Raw genomic sequence first — 25,132 nt, 5'->3', positions numbered from 1 at the left:
TATTCCCCGAGATCAATACACAATAAAATAGTGATCTTCAGTTCGTGGGTTATACCCGAGATCAATACACAGCAAACAATGGTCTTCAATTCGTGGGTTATACCCGAGATCAACATACAACAATTCATGGGTTATTCCCGTAATCAATTATTATCAGTCCGTGGGTTTTTCCCGCATATAAAACAAAGAACAATTTATAGGTTTCCCCGAGATCAATGATCATTCAATTCGTGGGTACTTCCCGAATTTAACCAATTATCAATTCATGGGTTTTCCCCGTAGTTAAACAACTAACAGTTCGTGGGGTTTTCCCGCCTTTTATCTCTTTTCATTTTCCTTTCTAAAACTCAACAATCCATATATCACTTTTCCCCTTTAAATTCTTAATAATTTTCCTTAAACCTTTCTTAATTTCTCAGGCATTTGTCTATAAAAATCTTAATCATCAAATCATTTCATAATTTCTACTTTAGCAATCTTAACTCGAACCAACTTTAAAACTGTTTTCCAGTTTAATTCTCTATCAAAAGACTCAAGAAATTCATCTTTCTCTTTACTTTTCCAACTCAAATGTTATAATATAAATTCACAAATCTCTAAAAGGTAATCATTTACTTTAAGCCCAAATCATAACTTTTTCCTATATTGAATCAAACTCAAAACATAATTTCTTTCTTAAATAACTCAAATTCGAAACATAGACCTTTCCTTGGTAAATCGAACTCAAAATATTATAATTTTTTTTAACTAAATAAAACTCAAGTAATATAGTTTTCCAAATTCAAAGCTTCTAAAATAAAATTTCAAATGAAACCTCAGATTTTTGTAAAATTTCAGCAGCACCTCCCCTAAAACTTGGACTTAACCACCCTTACGGGTTCCCTCTTTCTTAACAAATCAACAATCCTTTCTCAACAATTATCAAATAAAAGATTCTCAACCAATCATAAAATCCACAATTCGCAACTATCACATAATCCAACAATCCAATTTTCATCTCATCAATTCATAACTAAACTCATAAGTCATAGAATCCTTTCAAATTAAACTCAATCAATTCTCCATCTGTTTATAAGCAACTATCATAACAGATTCTCAATAATTATCTCATCATAATTCAGTTTAAGAACTAACATCCTTTCATCAATTAAAATCAGAATTTCACCCAGTCATCATTTTTTTAAAAGTAAACCAGTCTAACTTTAAACCTCATAACTAATTTCCCAAAACCAATCTTCAATCAGTCACCAACCAAATCCACTACCGTTACAATATATCAAATAACCAGCACATCATTCAATTCAATATAAGTCCATCAAAGATCAGAATTTTAGTCAATTTGCAACCATCAAACAAACCAGCCTATGGCAACCAGCTCAACATAATTAAATAACAGGATTCTCAGTAATTCCAAACAATCAGAAAATCGATAACAGTTACAGCCTCAAATCAAAATCAATATCACTAGTTAATCATTCACCGCAACAAAACCAATCACAATTCAAACTCAATTCATCAATCATCAACATGTCAGTTTTTTTTTTCTTTTAATAATTAACTCAACATATCTTAATTTAGTAAATAACACCAGTTTAATCACCGTTCACAACCATATTTAATTCGAATCATAACTCAGAAAAATCACAATAGCTAACCATTCTCAAATACATTTCAAGTCATTCTTGTCAATTAAGAAATTCTTAACTATTATTAACCATTTGCACTTATCCAAATATCTTTGTAGGCATTCTAAATTAAAAACGTTTAACTTTAAAAATAAAATCCCCTACCTCAATTAGCCGAAATTCAATATTCAAACCCAACAAAGCCTTCTTTTATTTTTAATTCATAGTGGCAACAACCTTGAACCGAACTAGTAGTAGTGGCTTTTCTGATCACTTCCTAGCAGCAGCAGGAGCATTAACCGGAATAACAGCAGTCTCACTTTCCTAAGACAGCGATGATGGTTGAAACAGGACAAAGGATTTCTATCGAATAGGAAGCAAGAGCAAACACAACTCTGGAAAATTCAGGACAAGGAATGTACTAAAAATCAAATCGTTAACAAGGATGGCAGTGACAAAGGAAGTATGTAAATGGAATAGAATCAAATAAAATAATAGACCAGAGCCAGAACAGCAACTCTGGTGGTCTTCTCCAGCAACAAGGACGACGATTTGGCTTACCATCTTTAGCAGCGGTGTGGATTGGCGGCGATGGACCTTCAGTGACAGCGAGACAGCAACATCCGTGGTAGCTCTGTCGTGACTGGCACGAAATAGAAGCTCTTCTCCTCAGTGGCGTCTTCTCCATCAATGGCAACTTGGACCACAGAAACCTAGCCAGCGGCGACGGCAACGGCATTCACGGCTCCTTCTCCCTCATCTCTGTCTTCCTCGATGACGGGGCAAACTCTAAGGTTGCGGCAGGAAGATCGACGACGTTCAGTCTCCACAGCGGCGGCGGTGAGACGCCGGTGATGGCGAGCTAGACAGCGGCTGGGTGCGACGATGGAGTCTCATTCAACGGCAAGCACGGGCTTTCTCTCTCTCCAGCGACAGCGGCTCCGACCACACCAGCGACGGCGACGCATGGGTTAACGACGACGGCTCCATGGAACGGTGGTGACGGCACAGGCAAGATGCAGCGGTGGCGGCAAATTGGACGGCGTAGAGTACGGCAGTCCGGTGGTCCCGTCACGGTGGCAGCGGAGCAGCATCTCTTCCCTCTCTCTTTTCTCTGTTCTTCGTGCTCTCCTTCTCTCCATTTCTTTCTCAGTTGTGTGTGTGATGTTTACGTTTAGGAAAGGAAAGGGGGTGGGGGTGCGGCTGAGTGTGGTGAGGGAGTGAGGGTTAGGGTTTCTCAATTTAGGAATTTAGGGTTTCTGAGTTTGATTTGGGAATTAGGGTTAGAAATTAGGATTTTATAAAAGAATAATGGATAGCTATGAATAGATATTTTGATGAAATTGAAGGGTAGAGTAATTTTAAAATCAAATATACCCTATTAAAAATATTTAAGAATATTATTTATCATCATATTGCTAAGTTCAATTAATTATTTCTAATTTAAATTATAAGATAAATATATTAATCATATTTTTATAAAATTTAGTTTAAACTCTATTAATAATTCAAATTAAATGATATAACTTTTTTATTATTTTTCTATTCTCAAAACTTAATTCCAAATTATATAAAATAATCAATTGTAATAAGATTACACAAAAATATTAATTAACTTAAACTCAAAGGAGTTATAAAATCAATTTAATTATTCTTAATAAATTATTCATAGTAAAAAAGTTACTTAAATTAAATTATACAACTCTTTCTTATTTCTCAATTACTGAAATTATGTGAAATACTCAATTATAATAAAGATTATAACAAAATTCTAATTAATTTAAACTTCAATTATGATTAAACTCCATTTAATTACCTTTAGCAAAATAATTTTCTTAAAATAAATCACAAATAACTAATTATTTGATTTTCAAAAACTAGGGTTGTTACAAAAAGGGATCTGGAACTTGAAAACTATACCTTGTATATTTTACTTTCTCTACAATTTCTAGTTTAATTTCAGAATGCACTCTTCTCTATCATCTTCCATTTCCAGAGCTTTGAACAACTAAACCCCTTTTCATTGGGTTAGGGAGCTCTGTTGTAATTTGATGGATCAATTATAGTTTTTATTCTTCTTCATCTTTCTTTTCTCTTGATTTTACTAGAAAGCTTTCAATCTTAATTCAATTGGATAGTTGTCTCGGAAAATAAACTCTCCATAATTAGATCTCCTTTGAGCCTTGGACAAGGGATAAGGAGATCATACTAGATTTGCTTTCTCATGTTGGACCAAATTGGGATTTGGATGGATATAGTGACACATAATCCTACCAACACTTTGATTTGGAAATACATGTGGTATAATCAGTGACCATACTTCATCTTTTCCCATGAGCAATTAAATCAAGGAATTGGGCAATTGTTCAAGCTTAGAGAGATTGGGTTGCCAAGGAATTAGGACCCAATCACTTAAGATTGCCAAGGAGATCAATGAATGCATTGATTGAGTAAGAGATGAGAATGAACTTGATCCGGAGAATGTAACATCTCCCAAGCCCAATGAATCCCCCATCTCTGATCTTACCCATTCTCTTTACCTTCTGTCATTTACTTTTATACTCATCTACCCAAATCCCCATTTAAGATTTTGCAATTTATTTTCTGCAATTTACATTCCGCCATTTATTTTCAGGATTTACATTTTCTGTTATTTACTTTCCCGCCATTTAATTTTCTGTAATTTCCCAACTCAATTTCTGCTTAGCTCAACTAGAACATTCCTCTAATTAAAGTTGCTTGACCAATCAATCCCTGTGGGATTCGACCTCACTCTATTGTGAGTTTTTACTTGACGACAATTCGGTATACTTGCCGAGGGAAATTTATTGAGAGATAAGTTTCCATGCATCAGGTTGTGAATGTCACTGGGTTTTGTTATTGTGAGTAATTAATTTTACAAGGTTAATTTTGGTTAATGCTGTGACTGATATTGGTTTTCTGATTTTGATGGATTTGTTGAAAATCCTGATCTATGTGACATTGCTGAATTGGTTGAAATGTGGCTGTGAATGGTGATTCATTTGATAATACTTGATAAATTGAAATTTGATAAATTAACTATTAAAAAGTTGTCGTATTGATAATTAATGAACTGAGTTGGATTTGTGTTTGGTTTGGGATTATTGTAATGATGGTTTGAGTTGTGGCTGTATTTTGATTATTGAGAATAAGCATTTGTTGTTGATTTTAGTAATTTGATATGTCGAAATGACTGTGAAATTGACTTGTGACTGGTTGAAATTAGTTTTGATGCTTGTTAATGTTGATTCGTGATTAATTAGAGTTATGTTTGAGAATTGCTAAAAGATTGAAGTTTGATTACCAAATTATTCTCTTGAAATATGACTTCTAAAACAAAATAGTTACTTTGTTAACGAGTAAATGACTTTAAACTATGGAAGACTGACTTTTGGGATTATTGGTTGACTGAGTTTAATTTTGAAAGGATTCTATGATATGTTGAAAATAGTTATAAATTGATGAGATGGAAGTGGGATAGATGAATTATGTGGAAATTGCGGATTATGATTTAATTGTTGATTATTGCGAATTATGAATTTCTGATTGATTGAGAATCTCCTGTTGTGATAATTGATGAGAAAGGTTTGATGAGATGTTGAAAAGAGGGAACCCGTAAGGGTGGCTAGGTTCGAATTTTAGGGGAGGTGCTGTCAAAATTTTATAAAATCTGAGGTTTTGTCTGAGATGTTATTTTAAAAGATTTGGATTTGAATTATTTGATTTTGATTTACCAAAAAAATAAATGAATTATGTTTTTTAGTTTTATTCATTGAGAAAAAAAATATTATGTTTAAGCTGGATTTATCACGAAAAGGATTCCGTTTTGAGTTGATTTATTAAGAATAGAAAGAGTTATGTTTTGAGTTTGATTTAATATGAAAAGAGTTATGTTTTTTGTTTGAAATAAAGGATTATCTTTTTAGAAGTTTGGTGAAATAATAATATTTGAATTTGAATAGTAAAGAGAGATGATTTTTGAATATTTGGGAAGTTAGTAAACTTGAGAAAGAGTTTTATTTGATTACTTCTAATGAGAGGTTATGTTTTGAAAAGTGTTTAATGAATTTAAAATAAATAATTTTCTTGAGTCTTTTGATAGAAAACTAAACTGAAAAAAAGTTTTAAAATTGGCTTGACTAAAGATTGCCAAAGCAGAGATTATGAGCTGAATTGATGATTAAGATTTTTATGAACGAATGCTTGAGAAAGTTAAGAAAGGTTTTAAAAATGTGTTAAGGATTCAAAGGAAAAAAAAGAGAATGGATAACTGATATATGGATTGTTGAGTTTTAGAAAGGAAAATGAAAAGTGATAAAAGGCGGGAAAACCCTACGAACTGTTAGTTGTTTAACTACGGAAAAAACCCATCGATTGATAATTGGTTAAATTCGGGAAGTACCTACGAACTGAATGATCATTGATCTCGGGGAAACCTATAAATTTTTATTTGTTTTAAATGCGGAAAAACCCACGAATTGATAATCATTGATTACGGGAATAACCCACTAACTGTTATATGTTGATCTCGGGTATAACCCACGAACTGAGGATCATGTTTGTTGTTGTATGTTGATCTCAGGTATAACCCACGAACTGACGATCATGTTTGTTGTTGTATGTTGATCTCGGGAAAACCCACGAACTGAGTATCATTGTTTTATTTGTGAATTGATCTCGGGTACGCCCACGAACTGAGGATCACTGTTTCCCCTTGTGCGTATAGTATGAGGTCGGGCTTTGCACCGACTGCCGGTAGTCACGAAGGAGTGGAATTCTTACCACCGACACATATGCACTAAGGACACAAAGGGAAACCATATCTGGGACTTGTTCCTAGGTAATGTCGGGCTGCAGGGTGTAAACCGACACGTGAGCTCATGGCCTGCTTAGGACAGACATGCATCATATTGGTTGTGCATTTGCATTTGGCTGTGTTTGCTTGTATTACTTCTCTGTGATTGTGTTGTTATTTTATTATGATTTGTTCGTGTGCTGAATTGAGTTTCTTACTGGTGCTAATAGTCTGTGAATGTACAGAGATGATTAATAACTATTGTTATGACTAGAAATCAATTATGTGGTTGAAAGATATTTAATATGACAAGTTTTGTGATTGAGATTTGTTTTGGATTTAGGAATGTAAAGAAAGTAATTATTTATCTAAGGTAAGATTAAAAAGTATTTCAAAGGGTTTGACAAATATAGTTTATTAAGCAAAGTTAATTATTTGCATGTTAATCATTACTTTTACGGCATTCCCATTCCCTACTGAGAACGTGTGGTTTGTTCTCACCCAAAAATCTTCCACCCTTTCAGTGACACAGGTTCGAAGACTCAGTTTGAAGCTGCGGACGATTATAGAATTTATTTATGAGATAAGTTTTTGAGTTAGGTTATTTTCTTAGAGTTCCCTCGCCTTTGTTACTTTAGTTTTTATTTTATGCAGAGGGATAGGAGTTGTACTTGAGTTTTATTTAAATGCTTTTGTATAATATTTATTATTATTAATAATTATGTGATCATTATTACTTGGTAATATTTGCTATATGATTTTGATTAATAAAAACAAAATTTTTCTGGAATTTTCTATAAAATATAAACGCGATATCGAACTAAAGGCTAAATATTAAATAGTTAATAAAAGAAATAGGTTAGCAACTCCTTACTTTTGGTACGATCATGACGTACAAGAAGTTGGGTCGTTACAAGACCCAATGACTCAAGGTTACCCAATTCCCTTAGCCTAGGCTAAGAGTAAAGAAAACTACTCAACAACTAGAGAAAACATTTCAACAAACACCTAAAGTGCAATAAAAGTAAACATCACAAAATGCAAGAATCAATAAAAGCTATGACTAACATGAACAAGAAATCAACAATGACAATGAAGATAAACATAAAAAGACATGGACATATAAAATTGCATTAGAAGAAAACTAAAATCCAACAAGGGTTCATAAACATAAAAGAGAGCAAAATAAGAAATTAACAAGAGAAGTAGATCAACTAAAGTGCTAGAACAAATAAAAGTAAAGGAAAACTAAAATGGAACAAGATTAAAGTCTACATCTAAAAGGAATTGAAATAAGAACCCTAAAATCTAAAGAGAGGAGAGAGTCTCTCTCTTTAGAATTCTATCCTAAAACGTGATGAAAACTATACTATGACTCCTTCCCCACCCTCATTCCCTTGAAATACTTGGGTTCAAAAGAATCAGAAATGAGTTGGATTTGGGCCTCCTTGAGCTCAAAAATCGCCCCAGCGTATTGCCTTTAGTGAGGTCACGTGCCACTTATCACGCGTACGCATGGGTCACGCGTACGCATCACTGGCAAAATTCTTCTTCACGCGTACGTGTGGGTGACGCGTGCGCGTGGTCTTTAGTTCAGAAAATCCTCATTTCTTCATAAATTCTCCATTCTTTCATGCTTTTTCTTCATTCCTTCGATCCAATCTTTGCCTTCTAATCCTGAAATCACTTAACAAACATATCAAGGCATCGGATGGAATTAAAATGAATTAAAATTAGCGATTTAAAGGCCTAAAAAGCATGTTTTTACTCTTAAGAACAAATTAGGAGAAATTCACAAAATCATGCTATTTCATTGAATAAATTTGAAAAAAGTTGATAAAATTCCCTAAATTCAACATAAGATAAACCACAAAATTGGGGTTTATCAAACCTCCCCACACTTAAACTAAGCATATCCTCATGCTAAACAAAGAAAGACAAGAAAAGGGGTATGAACGTTTATTCAATGCAAATAAACTATATGCACCCATCTACATGCATGCAACTAAATGCAGAATGATTCTACTTACTTGGTTAAAAGTAAATCAATTCTCCAAGAACGTATATGAACATGTAGGGCTAAGTAGTATGATGATTCATGAATCTCACCAATTCAAATATAAAAATTGAAGTTCAAATAGACTTGCAAGAAGAAAGCTCATGAAAGCCGGGAACAAGGAATTGAGCATCGAACCCTCACCGAAAGTGTATCCGCTCTAGTCGCTCAAGTGTATAAGGTCGATTCGCTCAATTCTCTTCTAATCATGCTTTCCAAGATTTGTTTTTCATCTAACAGTCAACCATTATTCAATGCATGCATACATTTATCATGAGGACTTATCTTTAGGTTGTAATGGAGCTAGGGTAAAGGTAGGGATGCATATGGTCAAGTGAGCTTGAAATTTGAATCTTTGATTAGCCTAAGCTCTCACCCAGCACACATAACAACCTATACAATTCTAATACACCACCTAGCTACCCATGATTTCAACTTTTTTTCACATACTCATGCATTCTCTTTAATTCACATTCCATATACATTGTTATTATTACTTTATTTTGGGACATTTTTATCCCCTTTTTATTGCTTTTCTTTTTCTCTTTTTCTTTTTCTTTTATATATTTTTTTTCTTTTTATTTTTCTTTTTCTTTATCATTTTTTTCACTAAAGTATATACAAACGTATCAATGCATATAGTTTTACACATTTAATGTATAAATATGTACCCAATTCCTAAAATCTTCAACAAAAATACAAAAACACCCTTTTACCTCAACCAATGTTCCCAAGATTTCCCATACCCAAATGATACACACCCTCACTAGCCTAAGCTAATCAAAGATCCAAATTAAGGGACGTTTATTGTTTTTCACTTAGGGGTAGTGATGTGCTAAAATTAAGAACAACATTGATTGAATAGGGTCAAAATTGGCTAACAATGGTTGATGAAAGGTAGGCTATTTAGGTAAGTGAGCTAAATGAAATGATGGCCTCAATCATATAAATGCATTCATACACAAAATAATGGACATAAAGAATCAAACAAATCAAAGATTGCAATAATAGAAAGAGAATAATACACATAAGAATGGAAAATAGTGGTTATATGATGTAACTACACAATTAGGCTCAAAACTCACATGCTTATGTATTCTTAGCTCGAAAATATTTTCCAAAATTAATTCCTTCAAGCAAGTTCAACACAAAAATTTTTTATTCAAATTGGTAAGGTGCCCTAAAACAGTTTCATGAAAAAGAAATTATCACTCTAAGCAAGTAGTCCTAACAAGAAAGAAGTGGTAAAATATATACAGAATATAACTAACATGCAATTTATCATGCAATGGAACAACTAACTAACAAAGAAAATTAAGAATTGGTGTTGGAAAGGGAAGTTGTTACCCACAGAGGTCGGTCCTCGACCTCCCCACACTTGAAGATTGCACCGTCCTCGGTGTATTTAAAGAAGAGCAAGGTTGATGGGTTGTTACAACTGATGATGAGCTCCTTTAAAAGGTTGTGCAGGTGAACTTGTTTGTTGCCCCCATTTAGAAGCTTTTCCTTTTCTTTCTTCTTCGTGGTCAGCCAAAAAGGAGAGAAAAAGAAAGAAAATTAAGCCCAGAACAAAGATATCAAAGCAAATAAAACATAAGCAGGGACTAATGCCAAATAAGAGTAGGGTTCTCAACTACATGGTAGCTACAACATGTGAGTGAGAAAGCAATGTAAGTAAATGGCATATCAACTAACACTTTATGCAAGAGTAAAGTCAAAGCATAAGTAAATGGCATGAAGAGAACACTCGGAAGCATCAAGTTCAAATAGGAATTGACACACACAAGATTAGTGATAAGTATGAGAGCATTTGGTCCCATCCTAACTCAATGATAATGAGGTACAAAAGTAAAGAATAATGAGTTAGGAAGGACTAAAGCATTAATCTTGTGTGTGGAACAAATATTACAATTAATTCTAAACAAGTCACGAAGCACCAAAACAATGCAAGAAATTCTCAACAATTGAGTATGAGAATTCAACACCAATGTTAAAATAAGAAACTTAGAAAAGAAAATAAGAACAAGCTATAAAAACAAAATTAAAATGCAATGAATGAAAGTATGCAAATGCACTAAACAAAAGAAAATGAAAGATGAGAAAAAATAAGAAGCCAAAACTTAAAAAGAAGGAGAAGAAGAAATAAAAAGAAGTAAGAAAGAAAAGATGAGAAAGGTGAGAAGAGAAGAGAAGAAAGGGAAGAAAAGAAATGGAAAAAGGGAAGAGAGAAGAAGAAGAAAGAAAGAATGAGAGAAGAGAGAGGAACGGGGAAAAACAGGGCACGAAGGAGACGCACACGCATGGGCGACGCGTGCGCGCGAAAAGCAGGAGAGGGAAGCGATGCGTAAGCGTCGACCACGCTTACGCATGGAACGCAGAAAATGGAGGTGACGCGTACGCGTCATCTATGCGTATGTATCATCCACGCGTACGTATGGAGCTAAATTGTGCTATTCGCACAAAAGTAGCACCACTCCAGCGCAACTCTCTGGTTTTTGTACCAAGAGGCCCAACATAGCACACGACGTGTGCGCGTCGGTCACACTCATGTGTGGCGCGCACTCTCTTTTTTTTTTTTTTTGACATGGAAAACAGAAACAGGGCACTCTTCTAACCTATAAACACTCTAAAGCAACCAAAATTCAAATTTGACAAAAATATTTTAGTTTTTGAAAATTTTTAAAGACAAAACAAACAAAACTTGCACTTCAAGCAAAATGCAATTCAAAACAACTATTCTATTCAAAACATGAATCTAAGAAGCAACCTATCAATCAAAGCAATTTGTACAAGGGTATAGGAAATAAGAAAAGCTACCTACAATGGCAACTCAATTCATTCATTGATTATATATACAAGAGAATGGAAAGAGTTTACCATGGTGGGGTGAATCCTACCTAGCACTTTTAGTTTAAGTCCTTAAGTTGGACAATTGGGAGGCTCCTTGTCAAGGTGGTTTATGCTTGTACTCATCCTTGAACTTCCAAGGATGCTTTCTCCTCAAACGGTTGTCAGAATTTCCAACCGACTTCACCAAGTTTGGGTGAAGTTCTTCACAATATATGAGCTCCCAAAATTGGTCTTCATGTTGAGATTCGGGATCCCATATCTTATTATGACACCTGTCTTCTAATTGATCATCATTATTCCGTCCGGGTGGTAGAAAAGCTGAATTCTCACTAAGGCACCAAACTATCCTCCTAGACCCATCCAATTGAGCACTAGTCCAACCCTTGCTCCTCAAGTTTGAGCTTCCAACCATAATGAGCGTAGATTTACAACGCTAACCACTAAACATCATTCTCTTATGCTTAATTCCACAAAGCGCCCTAAGTTGGCCATCCGTTTCAAGCAAGCCAAATTCGAGTGTGATAATAAAGCTAAGAGTTATGAGTTTTACCCACTCAAATGAAGGATGAGATGGCAATTTAGGTAGATGAGTTTCCAATGGTCTTGACAATGCATATTCCACTCCCGTCCATCCTCATCTAGGGGCTTCCACCACTTGACAAGGTGCTTCATGCTCTACTTCTTACTAAGCTTCCTCAAGTTCACATGCTTTTTCACCAGTATCCTCTATCTCTTCTCCATCACTCAAATCATATCTTGGAGGTTGAGTGAAATCTACCTCAACATCAATTTCAAGTTCAATGGGGAAGGATTCATCAAGCTCAAAAGGATCACATGTTGATGCGGAATCATCATAGATAGGGGAACTTGGTGCTTGTGCCATTTCTTCCAATTCTTCACTCTCAATATGCCTTGGAGGTTGTGCACTATCCTCCTTAACATTATTTTCAACCTCCATGGAAGAAGGCTCTTCAACTTGAGATTCCTCTTTGTACTTAACATCTCCTAAATCTTCAACCACTTCCTTTGGTTCAATTATCTCTACCTCATCCTCTTGTTGCACTTCTTGTTTTAACTCTTCTTCTTCCCCTTGAAGCTCCAAATTCTCCTTCTCATTGTGCTCCTCAATTAATCCCTCACATTTAACAATAAGGGTGTCTTGGATAGTTATGCATAATGAGGCCAATTGGCTCTTTGATGAGATGACTTTTGTGTGGTTTAGAATTTCACAATTGAAATCTCGTTGCAAGTATAGCTTCTAAACTAACAATAGTCCTTTCATACAAAAGATTGTTTGTCACTAAAACAAATCCCTAAATTTATAAACCGAAGTATTGAACCTCGGGTCATTCTCCCTAGGAATTGCAATAAAGTGTTCTTGTTATTGGTTATGAGTTATGTTTTGGGGTTTTTGAGATAGGAAACAAGAAATGTAAAATACATTGAAAATAAACTAACAACTACAAAAAGGTCTTGGCAAGGTTTGGTGGTCAAGGATCTCTATCCTAATCACTAACCACAACATGAGAATTGGCAAGGACCAACCCCACTAAGTTAACCCCTAACTAATAGTAGAGGAAAGTCAAGTGAGCTATGTCAATCCAAGTCCATAAGTCCTAGTTCTCCACCAAATCAATTAGTGAGATCTAGAGTTAATGGCTCCCAATCGTCAATCACTTGGACATTAGTAAATCAAGAGTTTCTAAGTTACCTTCCCAAGCCAAGAGCATAAAATTCTACTCTAAAATCCAACCAAGCATTTTATCAAATACTTGGAAGGCATAAAAGGAAAGCATAGTAAAATTGCAAGGAATGTAAATCTACACTACTCAATTGCAAGGAAAGTAATTCTACACTACTCAATAGCAAGGAATTAAATAACAACAAATCAAATCAACAATAAAGGAACATGAATCATAAATTGCATTGAAAGAGAGATAGAAGAACAAAAGTGCATCCACATAAAAGTAGAGAATTACATGAATTAAATGATAAACTAGAGAGAAGAAAGGTAGAAGAAGAAGAATTGCAAAAGGAAAATTAAACCAAAGCATGAAATTAACCTAGATCTAAGAATTCTTAATCTAGATCTAACCTACTCCTAATTCTAGAGAGAAGAGAGAGCTTCTCTCTCTAGAAACTAACTAAAGCATGATAAAACTAAAATAAAACTAAACTAATGACTAGGTTTCTCATCCCCCTTCACTCCTTGGGTCAAATAGCATCAGAAATGAGTTGGATTGGGCCCACAAAGCTTTAGAATTCGCTGGCTACGTATTGCTTTAAGTGGATCATATGGCAGCAACGACGCGTGCGCGTACTGTGCGCGTACATGTCACTATACGTGTAGCAACTATGGCAAATCTTATATCTTTTCGAAGCCCCGGATTTCATCTTTCTAACGCAACTAGAACCGCATCATTTGGATCTCTGTAGCTCAAGTTATGGTCGTTTAAGTATGAAGAGGTCGGCTTGACAACTTTTGCGATTCCTTCATTTCTTCATGAGTTCTCCATTTTTACATGCTTTTCCTTCATTCCCTTGATCCAATCTTTGCCTCCTAAATCTGAAATCACTTAACACACATATCAAGGCATCTAATGGAATCAAAGGTAAATAAAGATTAAACAATTAAGGACTTAAAAAGCATGTTTTCACTCTTAAGTACAATTAAAGGAGAATTTACAAAAACATGCTATTTTATTGGATAAATGGGAGAAAGGTTGACAAAACCCTCTAAATTCAACACAAGATAAACTCTAAATATGGGGTTTATCAACCTCCCCACACTTAAACCAAGTATGTCCTCATGCTTAAACCAAGAGAAAGCAAAGGATATCAACATTTATTCAATGTGACTAATCTAAATGCAACCTAAACTATATGTATCTATCTATATGAATGCAACTAAATGCAAAATGATCCTACCTACTTGGTTAAAAATAAATCAATCTCCAAGATATACATGCACAAGTAGGGCCAAGGTCCTATGACGACTCATGAATCCTACCAATTCAAGTATAAAAATGAAGTTCAAGTAGACTTGCAAGAAGAAAGCTCATGAAAGCCGGGAATCAAGGAATTGAGCATTGAACCCTCACCGAAAGTGTTTGCACTCTAGTCGCTCAAGTGTGTAGGGTCGATTCTCTCAATTCTCCCCTAATCATGCTTTCTAAGATTTGTTTTTCTTCTAACAATCAACATATATTTCATGCATGCGTACAAGTATCATGAGGTCTTTTCTTTAGGTTGTAATGGGGCTAGGGTCAAGGTAAGGATGCATATTTGGTCAAGTGAGCTTGAAATTTGAATCTTTGATAAGCTTAAACTTCTCACCTAACCTATGACATCCTATACAATTTCAAAACTAACCTAACTACCCATTTTTCTCACTTTTTCACATACTCATGTATTCCTTTTCATTTCACAACACTTACGCATAGCTTTGCTTTGGGGCATTTTGTCCCCCTTTTATTTCTTTCTTTTTCTTTGTTTCTTTCTTTTTTCTATTTTTTTTCTTTTTTTTTCTTTTGTTTTTCTCTTTTTTTTTTCTTTCAAGCTACATACAAGAACATCAATGCATATGGTTTTACATTTTAATTAACACATGAGCATGTACCCAATTCCCAATATTTACAACAAAAAAAATACAAAACTACCCTTTTATTCACCCAATGTTCCAAGATTTCCCATACTTACATGACACACACACACACTAGCCTAAGCTAATCAAAGATACAAATTAAGGACTTTTATTGTTTTTCGCTTCAAGGCTTGTAATGTGCTAAATTAAGAACAAAGTGGGTTAATCGTAGGCTCAAATTTGGCTAACAATGGAAGATAAAAGGTAGGCTATTTGGGTAAGTGAGTTATTTGAAATGATGGCCTCAATCATATAAATGCATGAATACACAAAATAATGGACATAAAGAATCAAACAAATCAAAGATCACAATCATAGAAAGAGAACAATGCACACAAGAAGGAAAAATAAGTGGTTATAAGATGTAACCACACCATTAGGCTCAAATCTCACAAGCTTGTGTTCTTAGCTCAAAACCGTGTTCCAAAATAAATTCTTTCAAGAAAGTTCAGCAAAAAATTTTTGAATTGGTAGGTTGCCCTAAAAATAATTTCTTGGAAAAGAAATCATCACCCTAACCAAGTAGTCCTAATAGGAAAGAAGTGGTAAAAATATGTATAAATTCTAACTAACATGCAACCTATCATGCAATGCAACAACTATCTAACGAAGAAAAATAAAAAAATTGGTGTTGAAATGGAAATTGTTACACATGGAGATCGGTCAAACGACCTCTCCACACTTGAAGATTGCACCGTCCTCGATGCATGCAAAGAAGAGCAAGGTGGATGGGTTGCTACAATTGATGAGCTTCTTCGAAAGGTTGTGCGGAAGACTTGTTTGTTGCCCCATTTAAAAGCTTTTTCTTTTCCTCCTTTCATGGTGGCCAACCTAAAGGGAGAGAAAAAGAAAGAAAATTAAGCCTATAACAAAGATATCAAAGCAAAGAGAACATAGGCGGGGGCTAATGCCAAATAAGGGTAAGGTTCTCACTACATGGTAGCTACAACATGTGAGTGAGAAAACAATATAGGCAAAGGGCATATGAACTAACACTTGATGAAAGAGTAAAATCAAAGCATGAAGAACATATTGAGCATCAAGTTCAAATAAGAAAAAGTGGGTCATGAAAAACAATATTAGGTCATATCAATGCACAAAGACACAAGAGTCATACAAGATTAAGCATTGATTTAAAAGTTTCATCACCCATCAATATCAAACAAGTCAAGAGACACCAAAATAATGCAAGAAATTCTCAACGATTGAATAGAAAAATTCAACACCATTATTAAAATAAGAAACTTAAAAAAAGAAAATTGCAACAAGCTATAAAATCAAAATTAAAATGCAATGAATGAAAGTAAGCAAATGCAATAAAAGAAAATAGAAGAAAAGAGAAAAAAAATTTTTAGTATTTTAGTTATTTATTTATTTATTTATTTTCAAGAGAGGAAGAAGAAAGGTAGAAAGAAAGAAGAAGAAAAGAAGAAAGAAGAAGAAAGGAGAAAGGAGAAAGGAGAAAGGAGAAAAAAACAGGGTGCAAATCAACGCGTACGCGCGCATGGTGCGCGCGCATCGATGTTTTTTTTTTGGAAGAGTGATGCGTACGCGTCATGTACGCGTACGCGTCAGTGGTTTTGTGCCAAAGGCACAAGGCGCGCGCAGCGTTCGCACAACTCTCGGGTTTTTGGCTTGGGGGTGGAATTTCTCAATCCACGCGTACGCGTACATGGCGCGTGCGCGCGGATTGGCGAAAATGCTTAATGCACGCGTACGCGCGCAGCGCTCGTACGCGCAGATAGTGGAGGGATTCGTCCAATGAAGGTGGTTGTTCTTGCTTCTGGAAACGAGTTAGAAGTCCTTGTTGTTCTTGCATAAGGGGTTGGAGGGATTCGTCCAATGAAGGTAGTGGTGGAAGAGAGAGTTTATTGTTTGAAGGAAGAGTGTCATAATTGGAAGGTGGTTAAAATTGGTGAAAGTCTTGAGATGGTGTATAAGGAAATGGTGGTTCTTGGGAGTATTGGTGTTGGAATGGTGGTGGCTCTAGGTGTGGTTCATATGGTGATTGGTATGGTGGATATAGGTTAGGGTCATATGGAGGTGAATGGTGGTATAAGGCTTGTGAATGAGGTTGACAACAATGTTGAGGGATTGGTTCATAATTATGTGCATTATGGGGTAGATTGTAGCGATAAGAGATTAGAGGAGGTTGTTGCCATGAAGGTTGATCATAAACATGTGGCTCCTCCCTAATTTGATATCTATTCCCTCAATGTGGTTCCTCATTGAAGCTTTCATTCTCTACAACATAATTGTAACGAAACTCATAGTCAAAGTGGTAAGAATTCATAGTGACAAGAGAAAATAAACACAAATACTAATAAGAACTAATAAAAACTAACTCCTAAAGCAAGCAAAAACTAACAAAAAATCATATTCACAATATCAACATATATAAAATAGCCAATAACATAACACCATTGCAATTCCCCGACAATGGCGCCAAAAACTTGAAAGAAGCATTATCGTCGGTTAAGAATTTCACACAAATAATTCCATTGATAGTATAGTTTCCAACCAAAAAATAATACTCAATCAAAGTTTTAAGTTGGTTGTCACAAGTACAAACCCCAATAAAATAACCGAGAGTATTTAAACCTCGGGTCATCTCACAAGGAATTTCAATGAAGTGCTCAATTATTGGCTATGAAGGAACAAAAAGGGTTTGATTCAGGAATTGACAAGAAAAGTAAATGACAAGAAAGTAAATGACAATTAACTAATAAAGGAAAAGCAAACAACTCTTGGCTAAGGCATGGGAATTGAGATCACCATCCTTGTCTACGAACCATGTATTGACAATTATAAGGGACCAACCCATCAAGTCTACTTCTATGCTTGAAGTACGTCAAAAGTCTACTTTAATGCTTGAAGTACGACAAATAGGCTTGATCAACATCAACACATAAGTCCCAACCTAGCTACTAATTGACTTAGTAGTAAGCTAGCGTTGATGGGTATCAAATTGATCACTAAGGGTTCTCAAATCACCAATTCAATGAGACCCAATGACTCAAGGTCACCCAATTCCCTTAGCCTAGGCCAAGAGTAAAGAAAACTACTCAACAACTAGAGAAAACATTTTAATAAACACCTAGAGTGCAATAAAAGTAAACATCACAAAATACAAGAATCAATAAAAGCTATGACTAACAAGAACAAGAAATCAACAATGGCAATAAAGATAAACATAAAAAGACATGGACATATAAAATTGCATTAAAAGAAAATTAAAATCCAACAAGGGTTCATAAACATAAAAGAGAGCAAAAATAAGAAATTAACAAGAGAAGTAGATCAACTAAAGTGCTAGAATAAATAAAAGTAAAGGAAAACTAAAATGGAACAAGATTAAAATCTACATCTAAAAGGAATTGAAAAAAGAACCCTAAAATCTAGAGAAAGGAGAGAGCCTCTCTCTTTAGAATTCTACCCAAAAACATGATGAAAACTATACTATGACCCCTTCCCCACCCCCCCTTCCCTTGCAATCCTTGGGTTCAAAAGCATCAGAAATGAGTTGGATTTGGGCCTCCTTGAGCTCAGAAATCGCCCCTAGTGTATTGCCTTTAGTAAGGTCACGTGCCACTTGTCACGCATACGCATGGGTCACGCGTACGTGTCAATGGCGAAATTCCTCTTCACGCGTACGTGTGGGTGACGCGTGCGCATCGCTGGCGAATCTCCTTATCAGTTTTCAACCACAACCACCACATGCATATAACTCCTTCCCTCAACATAGCCCTCAACAACCATACTCACAAGCCCCATACCACCACCCACCTCCATACGATCCTAACCCATACCCACTATATCCACAACCATATAAGCCATTTTCAAAGACACCACCATTCCAACACCAATACTCCCAAGAATCACCATCTCCATATATACCACCTCAAGACTTTCACCAATATGAACTACCTTCTAATTATGAAACGTCCCTCCCAAACAATGAACCCTCTTCCCCACCATCGCCTTTAGTGAATGAAGCTTTCCAACTCTTAATGCAAGAACAAAAGGATCTTTATTCTCGTCTTCAAAATCAAGAAGAAGAGGATCAAAAGAAGCTAAAGGGGTTGAAAGACATGGTGGCTACCATGACTGAAGCGGTTAACCATATAGCCTCCTACCCAAGCTCATTCAATCAAGACACTCCCATTGACGAATGTGGAGGACCAACCAAAGAACTGGATTCCATCATTAGTGATTTTTTGTCCACATTGATCAATCCCCTTGATGATCTTTTTGAGCCTTCTCTGGTTGAATTTGAAATGGATGTTGACATAGATCTTATGCAACCTCCAAGTTATGACTTAAGTGATGGGGAAGAGCTAGAAGACATTGGTGAAGAAGCATGTGAACTTGAGGAAGCTTGGCAAGAGGTAGAGCTTGAAGCATCTTGTCAATTGGTGGAAGCCCTTCAAAGAGGATGGACGGGAGTAGAAATTGCCGTGTCAAGACCGTTGGAAGCATCTCCTCTGAAGTTACCATCGTCCATTACATCATTCTAGTGGGTAAAATTCTTGTCCTTAAACTTTATTATCCCACTTTAGTACGGTTTGCTTGAAACGGATGGTCAACATAGGAATATTTGTGGTTCGAAGAGTAAAAGAGAGATGGTTAGTGGTTGGAAGCACAATTCTAGGTTCATTGTGGTTACATCATGATGAGCAGATATTTTATACGCTTTTTGACATCCTTTTCATATAGTTTTTAGCATGTTTTGTTTAAGTTTTATTATGTTTTTATAGGTTTTGGTGTAAAATTCACATTTTTGGATTCTACTATGAGTTGTTGTATTTTATGGTGATTTCAGGTATTTAATGGATGAAATCTGAGAGTTTTGATAAAGTCTGATTTAAAGGCAAGGAAAGAGTAGCAGATGCTATCAGGATCTGACCTCTATGCATTTAAGCAAGCATTTTTGGTGCTACAGATACCCAAATGGAGCGTTCTCAACGGCTATGGAAAGCTAACATCCGAGGCTTTCTAGCATTATATAATAGTCTATACTTGTCTTTGGAGATGAAGGCCCAAAACTAGCATTCGACGCCATCCATCTACCCCCTTCCTGGCGTTGGACGCCCAAATGGGAGCAGCTGGCGTCCAATGCCCACAAAGGTGTCCCAAGCAGGCGTTCAACGCTGAAGGAGCCTACTAGCACATGGAGACACCCTTAGCTCAGCCCAAACACTCACCCAGTGGGCCCTAAAAGTAGATTTTCACAATACAAGCCTAAGCCTATCATATTTTTGTAATCCTTAGTTATTAGATTAGTATATATAGGAGAAGATCACCCTTGTTTTAGGATCTTCTTCCTCCCCCATTATCTTCGACCACCATAGAACATTATTTCATATTTTCCAGTTTCATTGTACAATATGAGCCACTAAACCACCTAGGTTAACGTTAGGAGCTTTGCTGAGTTTTATGGATTAATAAAAGCACTACTGTTCTATTTCAATTCGTGTTTCATTCTCTCCTAAGATGTATCTTCATTCTTCAGCCTTATGAATGAGTTGAATCATCACAAGTTATCTCTATTCTACATGGGTTCAGCGAGCGTCTTTCATCGGATATCAATAAACCACTAGCTTGAGGATACATCTCTTAGACGGCTAATCCACGACTTCGTTGGGGACTTCTCGAGACATCAGTTCAGGTGAGGTATGGGGAGATTAGGGTTTTTATGGTAAAGGCTAGAAACAAGGCACAGCATTCTCTAATCCAGAAGATTCGACCTTGTCTGTGGCGTTTTGAGTAGGATCACCAAGGGGATGGACTGTAGGAGCTTCACCCTCATTCAGACTGGATGCATACTAAACCTCGTGTTCAACCTAGAGGAAGATAGGCGGCCTCTCAACCGGCGTTGATCACATACAACCTGCTATAGAAAAAAACATTCACAGTTGGAGTAGATAGTAAGAAAGTATTGATCCAGAAGAACAAAGCATCTCCGAAGCCTTAACCATCTTCTTATCATTGAATTCACAACCACTGAGTAACGTTATCTTTATTTTACTTTTATGTGCTTAAACAACTGAACAACTTTTATATCCGCATGACTAAGATTTACAAGATAACCACTGTTTGATCCAAGACGACAATCATCGTGGGACCGACCCTGGCTCACCTCATGCATTACTTGGACGACCCAGTGCACTTGCTGGTTCAGTTGTGCGAAGTTAAATTTCGCACAGCAAGTTTTTGGTGCCGTTGCCAGGGATTGTTCGAGTTTGAACAAACTAACGGATTATTTTGTTGCTTAGATTAGGTATTGTTTTTAATTTTGTTTAATTCTTTTATTTTCTTTTTAGAAAAAATTCAAATTTTTTTGAAAAAAACCTTTTCTTTTCATTTTTTATCTTTATTTTTTTTGTTTGAGTCTTTGTTCTTGTTCGTGTCAAAGTTTCGAATTTTCTTGGTATTCTTTTCAAAAAAAAATTTCAAATATAGTGTCTTTTGTTTGAGTCTAGTGTCAAATCTTAAGTTTGGTGTCTATTGCATGTTCTTTAATTACTTTGAATTTTTCGGGCTTGTTCTTGGTGTTCTTCTTAGTCTTCAAGTTGTTCTTGTTTTTCTTTTTGTTTTGGTCTTTAAAATTTTAAGTTTGGTGTCTTTTGGTGTTTTTCTTTAAGATTTTCGAAACTTAGTGTCTTTAGATCTAAGAATTTTAAGTTTGATGTCAATTGGTTGTTTTTCTCTTTCTTCATTAATTCAAAAAAAATAAAAAATACCTTTTCTACCTTTTCACTTTAATTTTCGAAAATTGCAACAAAATTTTTAAATTTTAATTTCAAAATCATTATCTTATCTTATCTTAATTTCAAATCTTTTCAAAAATCATATCTTTTTCAAATCACTATCTTATCTTTTTATCTTACTTTAAAATTCAAAAATTTTATCTTATCTTATTCAAATTTTAAAATTCAATTTCAAAATTTCAAATCTTATCTCTTTCAAATCTTTTCAAATTTCTATCTTATCTTTTCTAATTTTAAATTTTAAAATCAAATCTTTTCTAATCTTCTATCTTATCTTAATTTCAAATCTGTCTTAATTAGTTACTTGTTTTCTCTTTCTTCTTTTTCTAAACTTCCTAACTAATTCTCCTCTCTCTCCTTTTTCGAAAACTACCTTCTAATTTTCAAATATTTTTTATTAATTAAGTTTTTATTTTTGAATTTAATTAATAAATAAAAATAAAAACAAAAATAATCTAATTCTATTTTCTCTTTACTTCTTTTTTCTACCTTTCTTTCACCATGAACCCAAATGGGATTGAACAGTTCAGAAGAACTTTGGGGTCCTACATGTCCCCCAGTCCTGACTTCTATGGGAGAAGTATTAATATACCTCCCATTGGAGCAAGTAACTTTGAACCCAATCCCTAGCTCATTATTCTGGTGCAGCAAAACTGCCAGTACTCTGGACTTCCACAGGAAGAACCTACTGAGTTCCTGGGAAAATTTCTATAAATTGCTGACACAGTACACATTGAGGGAGTAGATCAGGTTGTTAACAAACTGCTACTTTTTCCCTTTGCTGTAAGAGACCAAGCAAAGAGGTGGTTAGATAACCAGCTTAAATCTAGCTTGAAAACATAGAAACAGCTAGTAGATAAGTTTCTAAATCAATACTTCCCCCCAAGGAAGCTGACCCAGTTAAGATTGGATATTCAAGGCTTCAAGAAAGAGGGCAGTGAATCTCTTCATGATGCCTGGGGGAGGTATAGGAGAATGCTCTGGAAATTCCCCACTAAAATATTTTCAGAATGGATGCAATTAGACATTATCTATTATGCCCTTACAGATATGGCCCGGATGTCTTTAGACCACTCTGCTGGTGACTCTATGCATACGAGGAAAACAATTGAAGAGGCTCACGAGCTTATTGACAGTTGTCACTAACCAGCATCTGTACTCAGCTGCTAAGACTTCTATGAAAAGAGAGATTAAGGCAATATCTATTGAACCTAACCCTCCAGAACAAGATGGCCCATTGACTCAGCAACTACATGCTCTTGCCCGGCAACTGCTGGAATTACAAGAGGCTTTGAGAGAAACTCAGGCTCTCAACAGGAATGTAGAAGCCCAGCTGAGTCAAACAAGGTAGTATTATCTAAGCAGATAACAAAAGAGTGTCAGGCCATTCAACTAAGGAGTGGAAAATCATTAAACATTCAACCTCAGTGTAACAGGAGATCAAGGGAAGAAAAGCTAATAGATGGATACCAGACTGCTGTCCAAGACATCTCTGAGGGCATTGAACGCCCAAAGAGGAATGTCATTAGTGTTCAACTCCAAGAAGGGGTATCTGCCCCTAGCGTTGAACGCCCAATTGGGGGAAGCAATCTTGGCATTCAACGCCAAGAAGAGATACCCACTCTTGGCGTTGAACGCCCAACAAGAGACAGTATTCCTGGCGTTGAACGCCAGAAAGCGGGCAGCAACAAGGGCATTGAATGCCCAAATAAGGGTAGTCAGACACATACAAGTGCTGACAACACCCCTCATAAGTAAGTTAGTAACCTCCTTTCTAGTACATTAGGCACTCAGCCTACATCAACTAAGATTGATGAGTATAAGGCCAAGATGCCATTTTCTCAGAAACACTATCAGGCGGAAAGAGATAAATAGTTTGCCCGCTTTACAGATTATCTCAGAATATTAGAGATCAAGATCCCTTTTGCAGAGGCTCTTGAACAGATACCTGATTATGCTAAGTTTATGAAGGACATCTTAACTCATAAGAAGGATTGGAGAAAGGCAAAAATAGTCTTCCTCACTGAAGAATGCAGTGCAGTCATTCAAAAGAGCTTACTAGAGAAAATTAAGGATCCTGGCAGCTTTATAATACCATGCACCTTGGGAGACGCCTGCACAAAGAGAGCCTTGTGCGACCTTGGGGCAAGCATTAACCTCATACCTGCATCACTCATAAAGAAGCTCTATTTAACTCACGAAGTTAAACCAACTCGTATATGTCTCCAACCCGCTGATGGGTCTATTAAACTTCCATCAGGCATGATTGAAGACATGATTGTTAGGGTTGGATCCCTTGCTTTCCCCACAGACTTTGTGGTGTTGGAAATGGAAGAGCACAAGAGTGCAGCCCTCATTCTAGGAAGACCCTTCCTAGCAATAGGACGGACTCTCATTGACGTTCAAAAAGGAGAGGTAACCCTGGGAGTCAACAAGGAAGAGTTTGTGCTGAATGCTGTCAAAGCCATGCAGCATCCAGACACCCCAGAGGAGTGTTTGAGCATTGATATCATTGACTCCCTGGTAGAAGAAGTGAACATGGTTGAGAGGCTCGAAGAAGAGCTAGATGACATCTTTTATGATGCCCAGCTCGAGTTGGAGGTAGCAGATAAAATACAGGAAACTTTGACTGTTCCTAAGGAAGAGGAGAAACCTCCTCAACTCGAGTTCAAACCATTACCATCATCCCTAAAATATGCATTTTTAGGGGATGAGGACACCTATCCTATGATTATAAGCTCTACCTTAGAGCCACAGGAAGAGGGAGCACTAATTCAAGTGTTAAGAACACACAAAACAGCTCTTGGATGGACTATAAGTGACCTTAAGAGCATTAGCCCAAACCGTTGCATGCACAAAATCCTACTGGAAGATGGCGGCAAACCGGTGGTACAACAACAAAGGTGACTGAATCTAGCCATGAAGGAAGTGGTGCAGAAGGAAGTCACTAAATTATGGGAGGGTAGGATTATTTATCCCATCTCTGACAGCCCTTGGGTGAGCCTTGTCCAAGTTATTCCCAAAAAGGGTGGCATGACAGTGGTTCATAATGAAAAGAATGAACTGATTTCTACAAGGACAGTTACAGGGTGGCGCATCTGCATTGACTATAGAAGGCTTAACAATGCCACCAAGAAAGATCATTTTCCTTTACCATTCATATATCAAATGCTAGAGAGACTAACAGGACATGCCTTTTATTGTTTCCTGGATGGTTATTCTGGTTACAATCAAATTGCAGTAGACCTACGTGATCAAGAAAAGATAGTATTCACATGCCCATATGGTGTGTTTGCTTATAGGCGGATGCCATTTGGCCTGTGCAATGCACCTGCCACCTTTCAGAGATGTATGCTCTCTATCTTCTCTGAT

This window comes from Arachis hypogaea, chromosome 16 (assembly GCF_003086295.3).
Source record: "Arachis hypogaea cultivar Tifrunner chromosome 16, arahy.Tifrunner.gnm2.J5K5, whole genome shotgun sequence".
Lineage (NCBI taxonomy): Eukaryota > Viridiplantae > Streptophyta > Magnoliopsida > Fabales > Fabaceae > Arachis > Arachis hypogaea.
This window is presented reverse-complemented; position numbering follows the sequence as displayed.